The sequence below is a fragment of the Numida meleagris genome, chromosome 1 (genome assembly GCF_002078875.1).
Source record: "Numida meleagris isolate 19003 breed g44 Domestic line chromosome 1, NumMel1.0, whole genome shotgun sequence".
In the NCBI taxonomy this organism is placed as follows: Eukaryota; Metazoa; Chordata; class Aves; order Galliformes; family Numididae; genus Numida; species Numida meleagris.
Window position 1 is genome coordinate 105895840 of NC_034409.1, and position 14871 is coordinate 105910710.

The 14871-nt window shown below is 45.2% G+C and overlaps 1 long non-coding RNA gene across 1 annotated transcript; it reads right to left on the bottom strand.

Moving 5' to 3' along the window:
* On the bottom strand, nt 490-14400 carry LOC110402992. The gene is made up of 3 exons (XR_002441440.1): nt 14312-14400; nt 8382-8545; nt 490-7741 (listed from the first exon to the last, which is right to left on the bottom strand). It is a non-coding gene; the product is annotated as an uncharacterized LOC110402992 (long non-coding RNA).

Below are 14871 nucleotides of genomic sequence, written 5' to 3' on the forward strand. Positions count from 1 at the left end.
ACATATTCCTCTGTTAGGGCCAGAGCTGAGGAGTTCCTGCTCACCACAGTCCCACATTCTCCTGAGTTCAGACGAAGTGAGAAACCAGGCCTGAGGTGTTGACAAGATACAGTGTAGCTGGAAGCTATAAAAAGTCAGAAGGGAAACACCAGGAAGAAATCACCAAGGAAGGCAGCAGTGCCCTGCTGAGGCTCTGGGAAGGCAAAGTTGGCCTGCGAAGCCGGACAAGCCCTATGGCAACTGCTAAATGGGGCTCTACAACCTCTGCAGCATATTTCTACCCACAGCCTTGAATCTGCATTACCCAGCAGTGCCAGCAAAGACCCACTGCCCTCAACTGGTGTAGCTTCAACATGGGAAATGTACTTAAGGGTCTCCATGTAGGACTGCAGTCATTTGCAGTAAATGTTGGTTGCCCAAATCCAAATCCCTGCTGGCAACCCAGTGATCTCCATATATATCGTATATATCTACATATGTATTTTTGCCTTTTTTTTTTTTTTTTTTGCCAAATCCAGCATGAAGAGAGCAAGTCTCATTGTATTTTATTTCTGGAGATTATTGACGTCATTCCTCGTGAAAGAAACAAGCTCAGCCAAATTATACACATCCCTCCTTTCCTTGGAGGCCTGGTATAATAGGGATGCAAAAAACGCCTCATTGAATATGTCTGAAAATAACAAACGTCTTCCAACCTGTTGTTCCACTTGTTCATTCTGTGGCATCATAACGGAGCAAATAATAGCATACCAAGGGAGATAAAAACACCTCTGAGCACCACTTAACACAGTGATTGGATGTTATTCTTATGAAATATGCTGGTTAAGCAGAGAAAAGTGGCAGGGTGGAAGCTTCTTGGAAACCCACGGGCGGCCAAAGCAACAGGTCCAGGCTCAGCTGGCCTTGCTCCTGTTGTTGTAGAATAGGATTGACACGTTGCATACTGCGTAGGTAATTACAGCCACTTAACCCTTGTTTGCATTCCACACAATGCAGCCAAGTTATAAATATAATTACCTTCTTTTCTAGAGCAGTTTTGCAGGTTAACCTCCCACCAGATAAGCAGTTAACTCTCCAGTTAAAAGATTAATATTTAAAAGAGCTCAATTCACAGCCAAACCCAGGGTTCAGATCTCTGAAGGAGCACTGAAGCAGAAAACCGCGAGTGCCCAGTTTTGTTGCAGAGGGCCAGCAGAACACGCTGTACCCCAAACAACCAAACAGCACCAGAAACTGAGAAAAAAGTCGCCAAACAAAGAGCAAAGCAGGATTAGGCATGGGAAAACATAGGATGAATATTAGAAAAGGCCTATGCCGTCAGCTCATTAACAGAAACTGAGTTTTCCAGTTAGCTGGGGACAACTCTGTAACTCGTCCTAACTCAGGCCTGGACTGACATAGCTGGCAGCAGCTGGGGTAGAGACAGGGCAAACTGATGGGAACTTTCCATCCCAAGTTTCATGTGCTGATGTAAGTCAGTGCAAGACCACTGAAGCTAGCAGAAGCTGTGTCTATTTATATCACCTGCAGATCTGGCTGATGAATCATGCACTGCTGTGGTTGGAAAATACTGTCTCACCAGGAAAATCCCACTTTCAGTAACACAAAATCTGAATGACAAGGGATAGAGTTCCCTGCCATCTCCATAGCAAGCCTTCTTAAATTTAGGTGGGGCAATGTCTGCAACAATGAGAACTCACACCAATTCCTCAATGACTCTTCAGCTCAATTGACACTGTCAAAACATTTCTTACTAGGCCTTTCCTACTGACCTTTCTTTTCTTCTGAGATACCCTATGCCTCTCCTTCCTCCAAGCTCTTATCTCCTTGCACATGTTCTGCCTCTCAAGAGAATAACCATAACAAACTGTGATTTATGTCCAACTTGGAAAATGTGATGACGTCCAGGGTTCCATTTGAATTCCTTCATGTTTGCAAAGTTTATACGCTGCCCTCAAAGCTGCCAAAGCATTCAGAGCAGGAAGTCAGCAGAAAAAGAAAGATAAGGGGACTGCTGGGGCTACAACAAATCCTCTACCATGTGTTTTGTTTTCTTGCCTTTTCATGCTTTAAAACTAACAAAAAAAGGATCTTCCTCAGCTTCTATTTCCCTCCCTTCCCCCCCTAAAGAACAACACCCTAAACCAGAATTGTGTTTTCTTAATGAAAATTAAGACAAGGAAGGGAGGCATCTTGAGAGCACAGAGTGTTTATATTTGATATAAAACATATTTTTTGAAGTGACCCTTGAACTTTTACATGGCCTGGGAGCCTTGAGCTCTACAGAGCGAGCCTATGTGTCCATGCAACTTCTCTAATATTAGTCTGTTTCTGCCATTTCCTCACACTCAGCCTTTTCCTCACGCCCCCAGTTTTACTTTCTGGCTATGCCATGATTCCAGTAAGTCTGAACACCTCTGGGGTCCAGGAACTCCCTCCGACCTTGCAATTGCGAGGTACAGCAGGGACCAGACCAGAGGTCCTCTGAGAGGAGAAAGGGGTCTTCCTTTGGGTGGTCTAAGAGAAGGAAAAGACAATGACATTTTTGTTAATATTTTGCACTGCAAAAGCAAACATTTCAACTCTGTACTCACCAGTAACTCAGTCTGAGCAATTTTGCCAGTACGGGACAGTCAAGTGGCACCTTGTTATTTTTTTTAATGAGGTGGAGATCTTTTTGTGGGCACAATATGTGGGCACTGGGCATTTCCCAGTGCAAACCAAACAATAACTTGACTAAAGCAGGTAGGATATTCACTGAACTCACATGGAAAGACCTTCAGGTCATGTATCCAGGCCTGATACCATACAGCCCAAAATTTCCTTCTTGCAGGGTGCACCAAGGCCACCCACCTGCCAGTCTTTAACACCACCGATGCCACAGCCTTTGTCCCTATAGCAGGAGCAAACTCTGCTGCAACAACTCCGACAACAGAGATCCCACAAGAGACCAAGGCCACGGCAGAAGAGAGCATTGGTTAGCCTAAAGGCACACCTGCAGTAACAGGGAAAAATAATGGATACAACCAGGAAGCACCCTGTGATGGAAGCCCAAGTGCTTATCTCAAGAGGCCAACACGAGAACCATATCAAGTGTATTACTAGGTTGTACCCACTGTTGTACACACCCTTCTGCCCTTGGTTGGACACTTGCCAGTTGGCTTGATAGAAGAAACTCAGATATAAATGGCTTCAAGAAGTTTTCCACAACCATTCCCATTCCAAAGGTTCCTAATCACAGGGTATTTTTTCTGTACAAATAAAGTTTTCTTCCAAAATATGGTTGTTTGCAGGGAAATGAAATGCATCACAAACATGCTCACAATTTGTGAATATTCATTCATACGCATATTTCTAGTAATGCTCATTGCAGCCCTCCTTACAGCTCCTTGCAGGTCTGGTGAATCACACTCTATAAACAACAAACACTCAAGCAATAGTCATGCTGAACAGTGCATGACTAACACACAGGCAGAAGTTTATTCACAAAGTGTATGCAAATAGCAAACACATCTGTAAGCAGCAGCACTTAATTCAGGACAATTTGCAAACAAAAAAAGGGGTTAAGTCTGTCACGCTGATTGCTTACAGAAAGTAGATCACTCACCCTTAGTCATTTGCATCTCTTTGCAAATCCTACTGGCACAGAATACATCAGGCCCTTTCATTTGTTTTCCACTCCTCATTTTCCAGATGTTCAAGTCAGACTTGTTTTCTGCAGGGTTTTTTGTGGGTTTTTTTTGACGACTTCTCAGCCAGATAATGAAATCCACTAAGGACACTACTTCACAGCTGGACAACTATCCAGGCTCTGAAAACTAACTATAAAAACTAACTATATCCAATTTATTTTTTTCAGCTATGAAGCATATAAGTGCATGATGATTTTCCAGAGAAGAATTTGTCCTGTTGGTACTCTTTTTTAGCAGTAAGGCAAGGAAAATACTGAGAGTCAGCTGCAGAATCCAACAACAAAGCAAACCATTTGTTCATCAGAGATGCAAGCGGAGCAGTGCTCTTCAACAAGCTCTCATTGAGTGGACTCAGTGAAAAACCCTGTGCTCATGCTCGGGAAGAGGAAACTATAAAACCAACAAATCTGTAACAGGTCAGAACTAAAACTGAGATATATTCCCCTCCCCTTCAGTGAAAAAAAAGTATTTAAATATTGTAATATTGCCCAAACCACTTCACAACTGGACACAAAAATTTCAGAAACACTAGCCCTGATTTAACTTCCCCAAAAGACAAACTCCCATAAACCTCTTTCATTTGAGACTGGAGCAGTAACATCTGTAGTCCATCAATATGAGCTTAATTTAGTCTTCAAATTATGTTATAGAAATTTTGACTGGTAAGCATCCTAGTGTTACTGCTTTCTTTCTTCTTTTATGATGTCTTCTCAATGCTTAACTTAAGCACTGACTGAAGTATGTGCTACTTACGTGCATGATAACCACGTTAAGCATCCATGCACTCTCCTATACCATGGAAGATGATATAGAAGCATACTTGCACCTTACTCTTTGATTCAGACCCGTTACCCCAGAACATTAGCTAAAGGATGCCTTTCAAGGCTGCTGTAAGTTCCACCATTTACTTTATAGGAACTTGTCCCTTTCCTTGGATTTAGGATGTTACTGTAGATTGCCCTTTCATCAGAAAAGAAGTGAACAGCTTTTAAAAGTAGTTGCTGTGAATACTGCACATCTGTCTTATTACAAGCTCCTTGGTGTACAATCGAAGCCCCACAGCTTTCCCGTGCTGCAGATGAATAGCCATAAGCTTCCTTTGATTCTGACTTGGTTAACACTCCTACGACAGGATGGGATGAAGAGGCATGCACACTTTCAAGGCCTGTTATTTCCAGGAATCTTTTGTGAGCTGTGCTGCTGGTCAACATCTTGCTTACGCCCTCAGCACCCAAGGAGTGGCAGTAGTCACACAGCCAAGGTCTCAACAGCTTCTACAGCTGGAAGAAAAGTGTGGTAAATTTGTATCCCTCATCCCTAGTGTTGGCTTTCCTTTATCTCCACCACCACTGGAGCTGGTAGTCTTCACTGTCACTATAGATTAACCTGGGTTTCAGTGTCACTATGGTTTCCATTAGTTGACTTGTACTTCTAATTTCAGTGTACACCTCAATACACAATAGCTAGTGATAGCAGGTTCTGCTCCCTCGCCTCACTGAATCTGTCGTAGTTGCATCTTTAAAAACAAGAAGTGATGATCAGGGGAAGCCTTTCTCCCCAGAGACTCACTTTTAATTACCAACTGTTAAATAAAGCTGTTCTCACTCCTTTAAGCTACTGGAACACATACCTAATTGGGCAGTACACCATGTACTGATAAATAACCTGGTAATGGAGACATTAGGAAAGAGAGATGCTAAGTTTGGGCACAGACATATTCTTTTGGAAAAGGTACTACATCATTACATGTCAGGTAAATGTTACTTTATGTGGTCCAGAAGTGCTAATAAAAAGACTGTGTATAAACTAAATGTTTTTATTTATGACAGGTTTAGGAAAATCAGCAGATTAGAAGTATCAGGGACAGACTGTTTATTTTTTGCCTCTCAAAAAATGTGACTGTTGACACTCACGGACCATTTACATAAGCATTGTAATGCTTATGGTTCCCTGCACTGGCCAGGTGTAGGTCTAGAGCAGAAGAATGGGGACACAGCTGTGTCCTGTCATTTGCTGTCCAGTGCTCCCCACCACTGAGCGTGGAGAAAATGCCGAGCACTTGGAAAACAGCAAACCATGTGGGGATAAGTTCATGGTTGGACTCGATGATCTTAGTGGTTTTTTCCAATCTTAAAGATACTGTGATTCTATGATCGTGGGCAACAGGAAAATATAGCTTCATACAAGCACTGCTTAAGCTCTGGTTCTGAGCATTTCAGGCCCGATCTTCACAGAAGCCAGTGTTTTAAAGAAGGAAACCACAGGTGCAGCTGAAGGCAGAGAGGTGAGTGCAATGAGGTACAAGACTAGTTCAACACAGGTGGATCACTCTTGTGAAATCTGGCAGCTTATTTTTGAGGTACGAGCTTTGCAGTAAATCTTTCCTCTTGGGTTCCAAAAAGGCTGCAGGGTAGCGTATGAATGTACCTAGAAACAGCAGAGGTTGATGCATGAATTTTGAAATGGGTGAAGCTCTGGCTGAGGGGACAAGGTCCCAGGCAGTGATAAATGGAGAACAGTTAGAGTAACAGAGGTACTTCCTCGGGACTGCTTCCAAGACTGATCTTACTTAATATTTTTCCTCATAGCATTGGCTCAGAACGTCAGCATGTGCTAATAGAATTTGATGATGACACAAAACTGGGAAGAAACATCAATTCAGAGGATTAGAGTATGTTGTATGAGGACTTTGTGAACCAAAGTAACAGAAAAAGGAGGAAACTCAGTAGCATAAAAACAAGTTCATACACCAGGGAATTACTTCATTTTTACTATAAGCAAGGAACTCATCAGCTAGCAACAATAGAGCTTTTTCCCCTGAGCTAAGGGCAGTTATGAACAATAACATGATGCAGCTGTAAAGAGAGAACTTCAGCCTTAAAACGTTTTAAAAGTGTCTCTGCTATCAATACGTCACAAAGGGAAATAGTAATACTACTGTACAAGGTTTGGTTAGCTCCCATTTGCAATAGCAGGTACAACAGTAGGTTCCCCATTCTCAAGTGACATGAATTCCCAAGAGACACAGAGTGGGATTAGAGGAAAGTTATCAGGATTATCACATGAAAAACAAAGTCTGCATTACAAGAATATATATGCTAATAGCTTATGCTAGCAAAACAAAAACTCCAAAGAAAGGCACTTACACAAGAACAACTTTACCGTAAGAACAGATGGATGCACACCAGCCACTGACACATTTAGACTGTAAGTTAGAAGAAATGTCTAAATCACTGGTGTAATCACAATCTGGAAAAACTCCCTTGGGATGATGGAGTCTAACAACCCACCTACTCTTAATGTGGAGTTTGAGTTATGAAAGGGAGCATACGACAAGGTTACCTGGACTAGGTGACTCAAGAAGTCCTTTCTAATCACTTGTCCTATTTGACCATGTTTCCTAAGTGCTATTCATCACAAACATAAGTGGTAAAATATAGAGGTGTATAGGTAGTTTTGGAGCTTCAATAGTTTTTCATATTACAAAAGATTTTTGAAGGCATTCACAAGCCCACTGTCTGTGTTTTGCCTGCAAAGGATTCCAGTTAGAGAATGTAGGCTCAAATTTCTAAGTATAAAGTAGCACACAGAATACTAAACCAAGATTTCAAAGATATGTGCAAACTATGTATTCTGAACAATAAGTTAAAAAATCTAATTACATCAAGGACCTTTAAAAACTCCATAGAAAGAACAGAAACTATTTTGCCTCCTCTTCTTTGTCTTCTTTCACAGCAAATTTTGATCACAGCCGCTTGTCCTTTTTCCTATTTCCCTTTGAGACACCTGCAGGAAGCTCATATGCTCTTCAGGTTTCCCATCTGTCTGGTGCCTTCAGTTCTGCAGAGTTCTACAGGTGTACAGTGGTAACAATAAATGTATAACCTATTTAAGATATTTCTCCCCACATGAACTCACAAAAGCTTAGGTTCCTGGGCTGGCAGGCTTGGGAGGGAAGATTTCTTCCTGTGCAGCATTTGGAGTTTGATGCCAGCCAACATGAGGGAATTGCGCCACTTTGTAGGACCATAGCTTTTGTTCACGGGTTTCTGTTAAAAGCAAATAATCACAAAACTCATGTCTTATTTTTACCTAACAACTGGGACTTTCTGCCCTAAAAACTCCCTATTTATAAGTTATCTTCCATCCCACTATTAGTGAATTTTCAAGTAACACAGTCTTGGGACTAGTATCTGAAAGGGCATCACTGATGATGCCTCCCTCCCTACATTTTCCAACTTTCCTAGGAAGCAGGATTTGGAAGAGCACCTCCATCCAAGCACAGTCCACCTCATGGGCTCCTCTTTACTATCACGTTTCCTGCACATGGTTCAGCCTCCCTGCATAACTGTGTGCCTTGTCTCTGGAGCCTGAAGAGGTCAGCTGGTGGGTTTTGCACTGACCCTGGCCAAGGGCTGCTTCTATATAATAGGTTCATCCACATGACTTTTATATCCACTTAGAGTCCCATTCACAGACCTACTCTGTAAACATCCCACCCATTACTTCTGTACTGTTCCCATGCAAGCTATCTCACTTTCCAGTCATCCCTAGTCATAATTCTCATGTTTCTTTCCCTCCCCCAAGACATCCTCTCCTTCACCCCAGGCTGTCCACGTCCAGCCCTCTCACGTCATCCCAGCAGTCTCCCCTACACCCCTACCACAGCCTCCGGGCCCAGCTTCTCACCACAGGCTCGTAAGGCAAGCAGCGTGCCAACACTTCGGCACTCCAAGAGCTGCAGCCTTTGAATGGCTACGTCAGTGAGTTCTTGAAACACATCCTTATTCATGCTCTTCACTCTCTTGGAAGCTCTTCTTTATCTCCACCAATCTTGTTGCTTGAGATCAGAGCTGAGAACAATCAACAATTAACAATTAACAAACTGCAGGGGAATACCTTGGGTGTTTTTTCACTTTGTGCCTTGCGTCACATGCCAGCATGCTTGCACATGTTCACGACACAGTTCCGAGCTCAAACCAACACTTTCCCAAAAGATTTAATTCACATATCTGTTTTTTTTTCTTTTATTTTGCTGTGACCCATCCACATTGCATGCAATCATCACTTTGCTGGTCCTGATGATTTTACATGGAAAACTTTTCTACAATATGCTTAGAGCCAGGGCTTGTGTGGGTAGTCAGATAGAAGGATCCACCACCTTCCAGATATTAAATCAGTTTTTTGCACACATTTTAATGCTCCACAGAACAGTAACTTTGTTCTCGTTGTTTTTCTCCCTTTGAAAAAAGTCTTTGTCTTTCTGACACCAAAGTGAAAAGAAATTTGCCTTAGGTGAGTCTAGCTATGGAAGCAGGAGTGTGCTGTAGTGACAGCGCCAACAGGAGTACTGCTGGAGGTGCAAAGCTGTCTCATCCTTTGTGATCCCCTGCACACATGGCTTCTGTGCCAGTGAAACAAGACCTCTGCTTTTTCTGAAATACCACAGTATCAGAAGGGCAGTGTGGGCAGACTTTTCTTGAATGGTTCCTCAGCTGAGCTATGAAGGAGACACATCTTACAAATACTTTCCCTTAGTACCACACAGTGGCATCTAAAAACACTGTTTATTCTACACATAGCTTTCTTCAAAGAAAGATGGTTTGTGAAGAGGAAATGGCTTTTCTTAGGTTTCCTAACATAGCTGGAAAACACACGTGAGGTTTCAGGCACATTTTTTGGGCCCTTTTTATGGGTTCTTTCTCCTATAATTGCTCTAGGATGTGTAATGGAGGTACAGTGCACACACACAGCAAAAAAAAGACTGAATTCTTGAATGAAACAGTATTTGCTTGAATGTGAGCTTTCCAGCAGGACTGCCCTTTTCACTCCCAGTGCACTCTTCTGTTGAAATTAGGAATGGCTTAATTACAGCCTGCTGGAATGGTGTGGGTCTTTGGGCTGTGCCAAGGCAAGAGCAGGAGGGCAGGCAGCCGCAGGTTGGCCTGCAGAGCAAAGGCTGATGAACGGGAAGGGACACCTCTTCCCCTCTGACTGCATCAATCTCTTGCCAGCCTTGCTAGGTTAAAATCGTCAATGAATCATTTTCAGACATGATTTACTACACAAACAAATGAGCCTAGAAAGTTTTTCAAAGGCAGTTTCTAACCCAAGCAGCAAAACAGAATTAGTATCTCCTATCTGAAATGTTCTGAAAACAAATAAATCCTTTGAATGAAGCAGAGGAAAGAAAGCCCTCGAAAACACTCTGGGTAAACAATGGCACTTGCAGTGACTTTCCTCCAGCACATCAAGGGGAAAGAACAAAGGTCCGATGGATCAGCTGTGCGAAGAATGGAGTTATTGTTCTTTATCTGCTGCAAATAACCACCCAACAGACCTGAGCCCTCCCTCCAAGCAGTGCCACGCCGCAGCTGATCCACGATCCGCAGCTGGCAGCAAGGCACAGGGCTGCACCGGGCTTTGAGCACACGGCAGCAACCTGGGAAGTGTCTCGGGGATTTCTGAAGCTGAATTTGCATAGAAGTGGAAAGAAGCGGCTCTAACTTGCCTGCACCTTTGAAATCTCAGTAATTTCTCTGTTGATTCATTTGTTCAGTTACCTAGTTAACATGTAACATACTGCATGCTGAAACTTGGCCTCCAAGAGCATTGTAAGCCCAGAGAGAAGTACTGGTTTGATTAGCATCGCCATAATCAAGTATTTTCCACTAAGAAGAAACATTTCTGCAAGATGACGGCAGCAGGAACTAGTATGATGTCTGCCACGTGTTCCAGAAATGGGTGGCTATAAATTACCATCCTGAAAAGGCTCCTTCCTGTGTCAGGACTGCACGCCTGGTCCCGCTGGCTGCCTGCTGAGGAAAGCTGCTGAACCTCGAGAGTCGCTGGGGGGAAAATTATCAAACATATGATGGCCACCAGCAACTGCTACCGCTTTTGTCATGGGGGAGGGTAGGAACCATCTGCACACTGCCGGACACCATGGTGTCCTAAGTCAGGCTTACTGCTTCAGAAACTGTGGCTGCAGCAAAGTAAGCATGGATACCGAGCTCACTGCTTTGTTCTGTACCTATGGCTTTCAGCCTGATGTTTTAAGCCAGCAGAGGAGTAAATGCAAGTGAAAGCAGAAAAGAGACGGCTACCTCTTAAGTAAATTCCTTCCCTTTCCCTTGTGCTTTTATGATTTACTATTAAACTCCTTCCACCAAAATATGTGAAGAATCTTTTAAAAGCAAAATCAGATGAACATGAGAAAGCATGACAGCATTGTTCTCATCACAGCTGGCCTTTGTTTTCTGAGACACTGAGTTCCTTCTCTCTTCAAACAAAATCATAAAGAATTCAGGGGTCCTTACATACTTTCTTACATTATGAGTACAGCTAAGTGAAATTACCTTACATTTCCTTTGGCTAAAGAGGAAAATCTAGGGTAGTTTACCTTACCTTAAGACAGAAAGCAAAAAGAGACCAGCTGACTCATGCCCCAAACACACCCATACCTCCCACAGACGGTAAAGGGAGTGCTGGGTGAGGTGTTGGTGGAGACAGCCATGGCGCAGGCATATAGAGGTGTGTGAGTCAAATCCCACCTCATGCTGGATCTCTCAGCCTGGCTCAAGTCCTGCTGCTGAGATGCGAGCAAGAAGGAGACCCATCTCTTCCCTTCTCATAAATCGTAACAATCAGGAAAAGAGCCTTCATTTCTCAGAGAGAGCACTTCTGTCACCTCCAGGAGTTATATGGAGAGGAAATTTTTCCTACCTGGTTCCTTCTACATGTAACTCAGACCAGCAACACCCTTCATCAGTGAGGAAGACTCATTTGGCCACAAGGTTGCCTGAGGTGCTTTCCAGTGCCTGCCTGGTCACACCAGGTACTGGGTCCTGGAGCTTCCATCTCTCCTCTGGGATTTGAGGTGTATGTGCTCATGGCTGCCAGCACACACCTTCACCTCTACAAACCAGCCACGGCCCATTTGGTACCCTTGCTTGAGTCCATGGGCCTGGTCTTCTCAGTTGTCACCATCACTGAGCAGAGCTATTGTACCTCCCTGTTATCACAACCGGCATTGTGCTTAACTGTGACTCTTGTACCTAGACAAGCCAGTGTAAATGGTGGGCACCCTCTGGCCTTTGTGACACAGAGGAGGGCAGGCAATGGTCACCCACTGCAGCTATTGTGCCTGCTGCCATGCTACACCACAGTAAGGCCTCCAAGGGGCAGCAGGACCAGACAGGTCCCAGGTGGCACCTGGGGGCACGGGAACCACCAGCTTAGCCTGGGGCCACCCAGTTGCTGCCAGTGATAGATCCCAGCTGTCACAGTGACGTGCTAACCCCAGGGTGGTGCCATGTTCACCTCTTGTATGCCCTAGCTCTGCCCAGAGAGGCCTGGCAGATACTGGGGTGAGGGATGGATAGTATACACACTGACAGCAGTAATTAACATGCACAGCATGGAAATCAATGTTACGTGAGTGCAGAGAGACATGCGTCCACTCAAAAAGTGTGAAGTTCTTTGGGTAGACAGGTGGGATTGGAGCTAGGAGAAAACCAGAGAAAAGCAAAAGTATGTATCACCCAGTAAGTAAACATACCACAAAAAGAATTTAGCACTCAAAAGTGAAAAATAACTGCTGCGTAGTTCGGAAATGTAAAAATAGTTTGGCTGTTCCCTGCCCCTTTCCCTCCAGTCATCCCTTCTGTGCAGACATTCAGTTTGTTTCTCTGGGTTGCCATGGGGAGCTGTGCTGCCAAGCCCTGCATCACAGGAAAGGTGTCTCGGTCACGGACTTCAGGGGACTAACAGCTCTCTACAACCATTAACCACACTTTGAACACCCAACTCTAACGTGCACCCATACAATGATGCATCACCGCATCGCTTCTCCTTACGAACTATTTTTGGAAAAGGGCATGCCCATGGCTAGGCCTGACATGGATACTTGGCAAAACCACACAGGCCAGATTCTGCTTTCTGTTCCTTGCAGAACATGCCAGCACTGAGATGTGAGGGCTCAGAAACCTCCCACATCCACACCCAGGCTGCCTGGAGGCTTGGGGTCTGCCCAGCAGTGCCATGGTCATGCTATCAGTGCTCATTGCCCTGCAGGAAAACAAATGCCTCTGGCGTATGCCTGAGAGCACCACTGAAAAGTATTGGCAGGCAGGAGCTTGCAGCGCTCGTTTTTATCACCTCTGGTCTATTCATAGGCTGCTTGCAGTGAACACCAGCCTGCTTTGTGCCCTCATTCATCCCCCAGACATTCAGTGCCCAGGATTCCTGTGCTGGCTAGGGTGCGGATGTGGCAGCCTGCAGAGCTGCTCACCTTCCTGAGTTGGTGCTATGCTTCATGGAGTGCCTGCAGTCCATCACCTCCTAATAAATGCATTTTGGCACCCCCTTTATTTGTGAGTTTAAACATTCCTGTCTGCAATAAACCTGCCTTGCTGGACCCACAGCTGTCTGAAGGCTGTATTTCCCCTTCCTGCAGTGTTCAAACATGCTGCTCGGCACCTCAATGCCTCACATTCGTGTAACACCTCCTATGTCTGCAGCACTGTGCAGACATTCACTGTGCTCTCCCAACACCCCAGTGAGGTTGGCAAGCAAATATTATTCCCTTTTCCCACATGGAAGAACATGGATGCAGAGCAAGGGGCTTGCCCATGCACACACAGCCCCGCAGATACTGCAGGAGCACAGCAGGAGCACTCAGCTGCAGCCTTGTGCCCACCTGAAGCCTGTCCCTGCATTGGCAGAGGCGTTTGCTCTTTGTGAGCATGGCCTCCGGGACAGGGCAAAGTGAGTATGTAGCATGAGTAAGAAACGTTTCCTGCCAGAGACTTGACTTGGGGCTGCTTTTCCACATCCACAAAGCATGGCGTGGAAAAACTCAGCTCCAGGGAGCCAGCCTGCCTGCAGTGCTGGAGTGTGGGGCTGAAAAGAGCAAGCACGCAGAGCTTGTCAGTGGCTGCACTGCCATGCAGGCAGCAAGTGGAGCATGGCAGTGGGAGAGGGTTGTAACATCCCAGCTCCCAGTGCTGTGCTCCTTCAGCCTCAGAGCACCAGCTGGATCTGGTCCAAAGTGTAAGACAACAGAGGTCTGCTGCTATAGGGAATAGGTGGGGTTAAGCTGCCCGCCCATTTGAATCTTTGATTCTTATTTATGTAAGAATTGGCTGCCACATGACCCCAGGAATGGAGAAGAAAGTTGTCGTGGCTGCCCTGCGTATTTCTGCACCAAGCCAGAGCCTGGAGTGCAGAGCTGGCAGGAGGAGCTGGGCTGAGCGCCCAGCAGTCTGCAGCTGGAAAGCCTCAATGGGCCGCCCTCCGGTGACTTTCTAGTTTTTGGGTTCTTTTCTCAACAAACTTACATAAAGCTCACTTTCAATTCAACAGCTTGTTCTGTTTGTACGTTCAAGGCACAGGGCTTTTTAAAGTGCTCTACGAGCCACACTCCTGTGCCTGTCCTCCATCACCCCACAGTGCCCACAGCCCAGACACATTGCTGCTGCATTTCTGCAGCCACTAAGCAAGAAAAAGGAGAAAGAGGAGGATGGAGCCAGGTGTGAAGAAGCTTTCAAGGAGCATTACTGGGATTTTGGTCGTTCAGCAGAAATTTGGCAGCACGTTCATGCCAGCTACAAATTTACCTTTGTTGGAGTTCACTGTTTCAGAATCCAGGACATTATCCAGGCCACGGCACCGCTTCAAGTTATTAGTTTTACAGCCTGCTAGAAACTACAGAGAGCAATTTAAATAATTACATCCTTGCCACAAAAGAGCTGGAAAGGCAGGTGAAAGGCGGATGGGAAGGTGTGACCATGCTGCTGGAAAGCACTGGCACAGAAGCAGGTCACAGACACTCGTGGTGGAGAGACTCTCATGCTAGGCAGGCATCTCACTTTATGCCTGCTCCCAGCAGGTACACCCCCTAGATACATCCTCTCGGGTACCACTAGCAGCTGAGCTGGACACATTGAGCATGCAGCCCATGCAGCAAGCCCCTGGTTCCTGTCTAGGATGTGCACTTCGGGCTTGGAAGGAGAGTGAACTTGGGGGGCTGAGGAGGATCTCTGGGGTGTTCCTGGGTGGAGGGGACACCCACAAATCACCTTTGGGTGGGATTAGTCTGTTTTCCTCAAGCCTTCCTCTCCCCAACACCTCCTGCAGCAGTGGGGACAGGTCAGAGCCACCTGCATGGCCGAGGTCA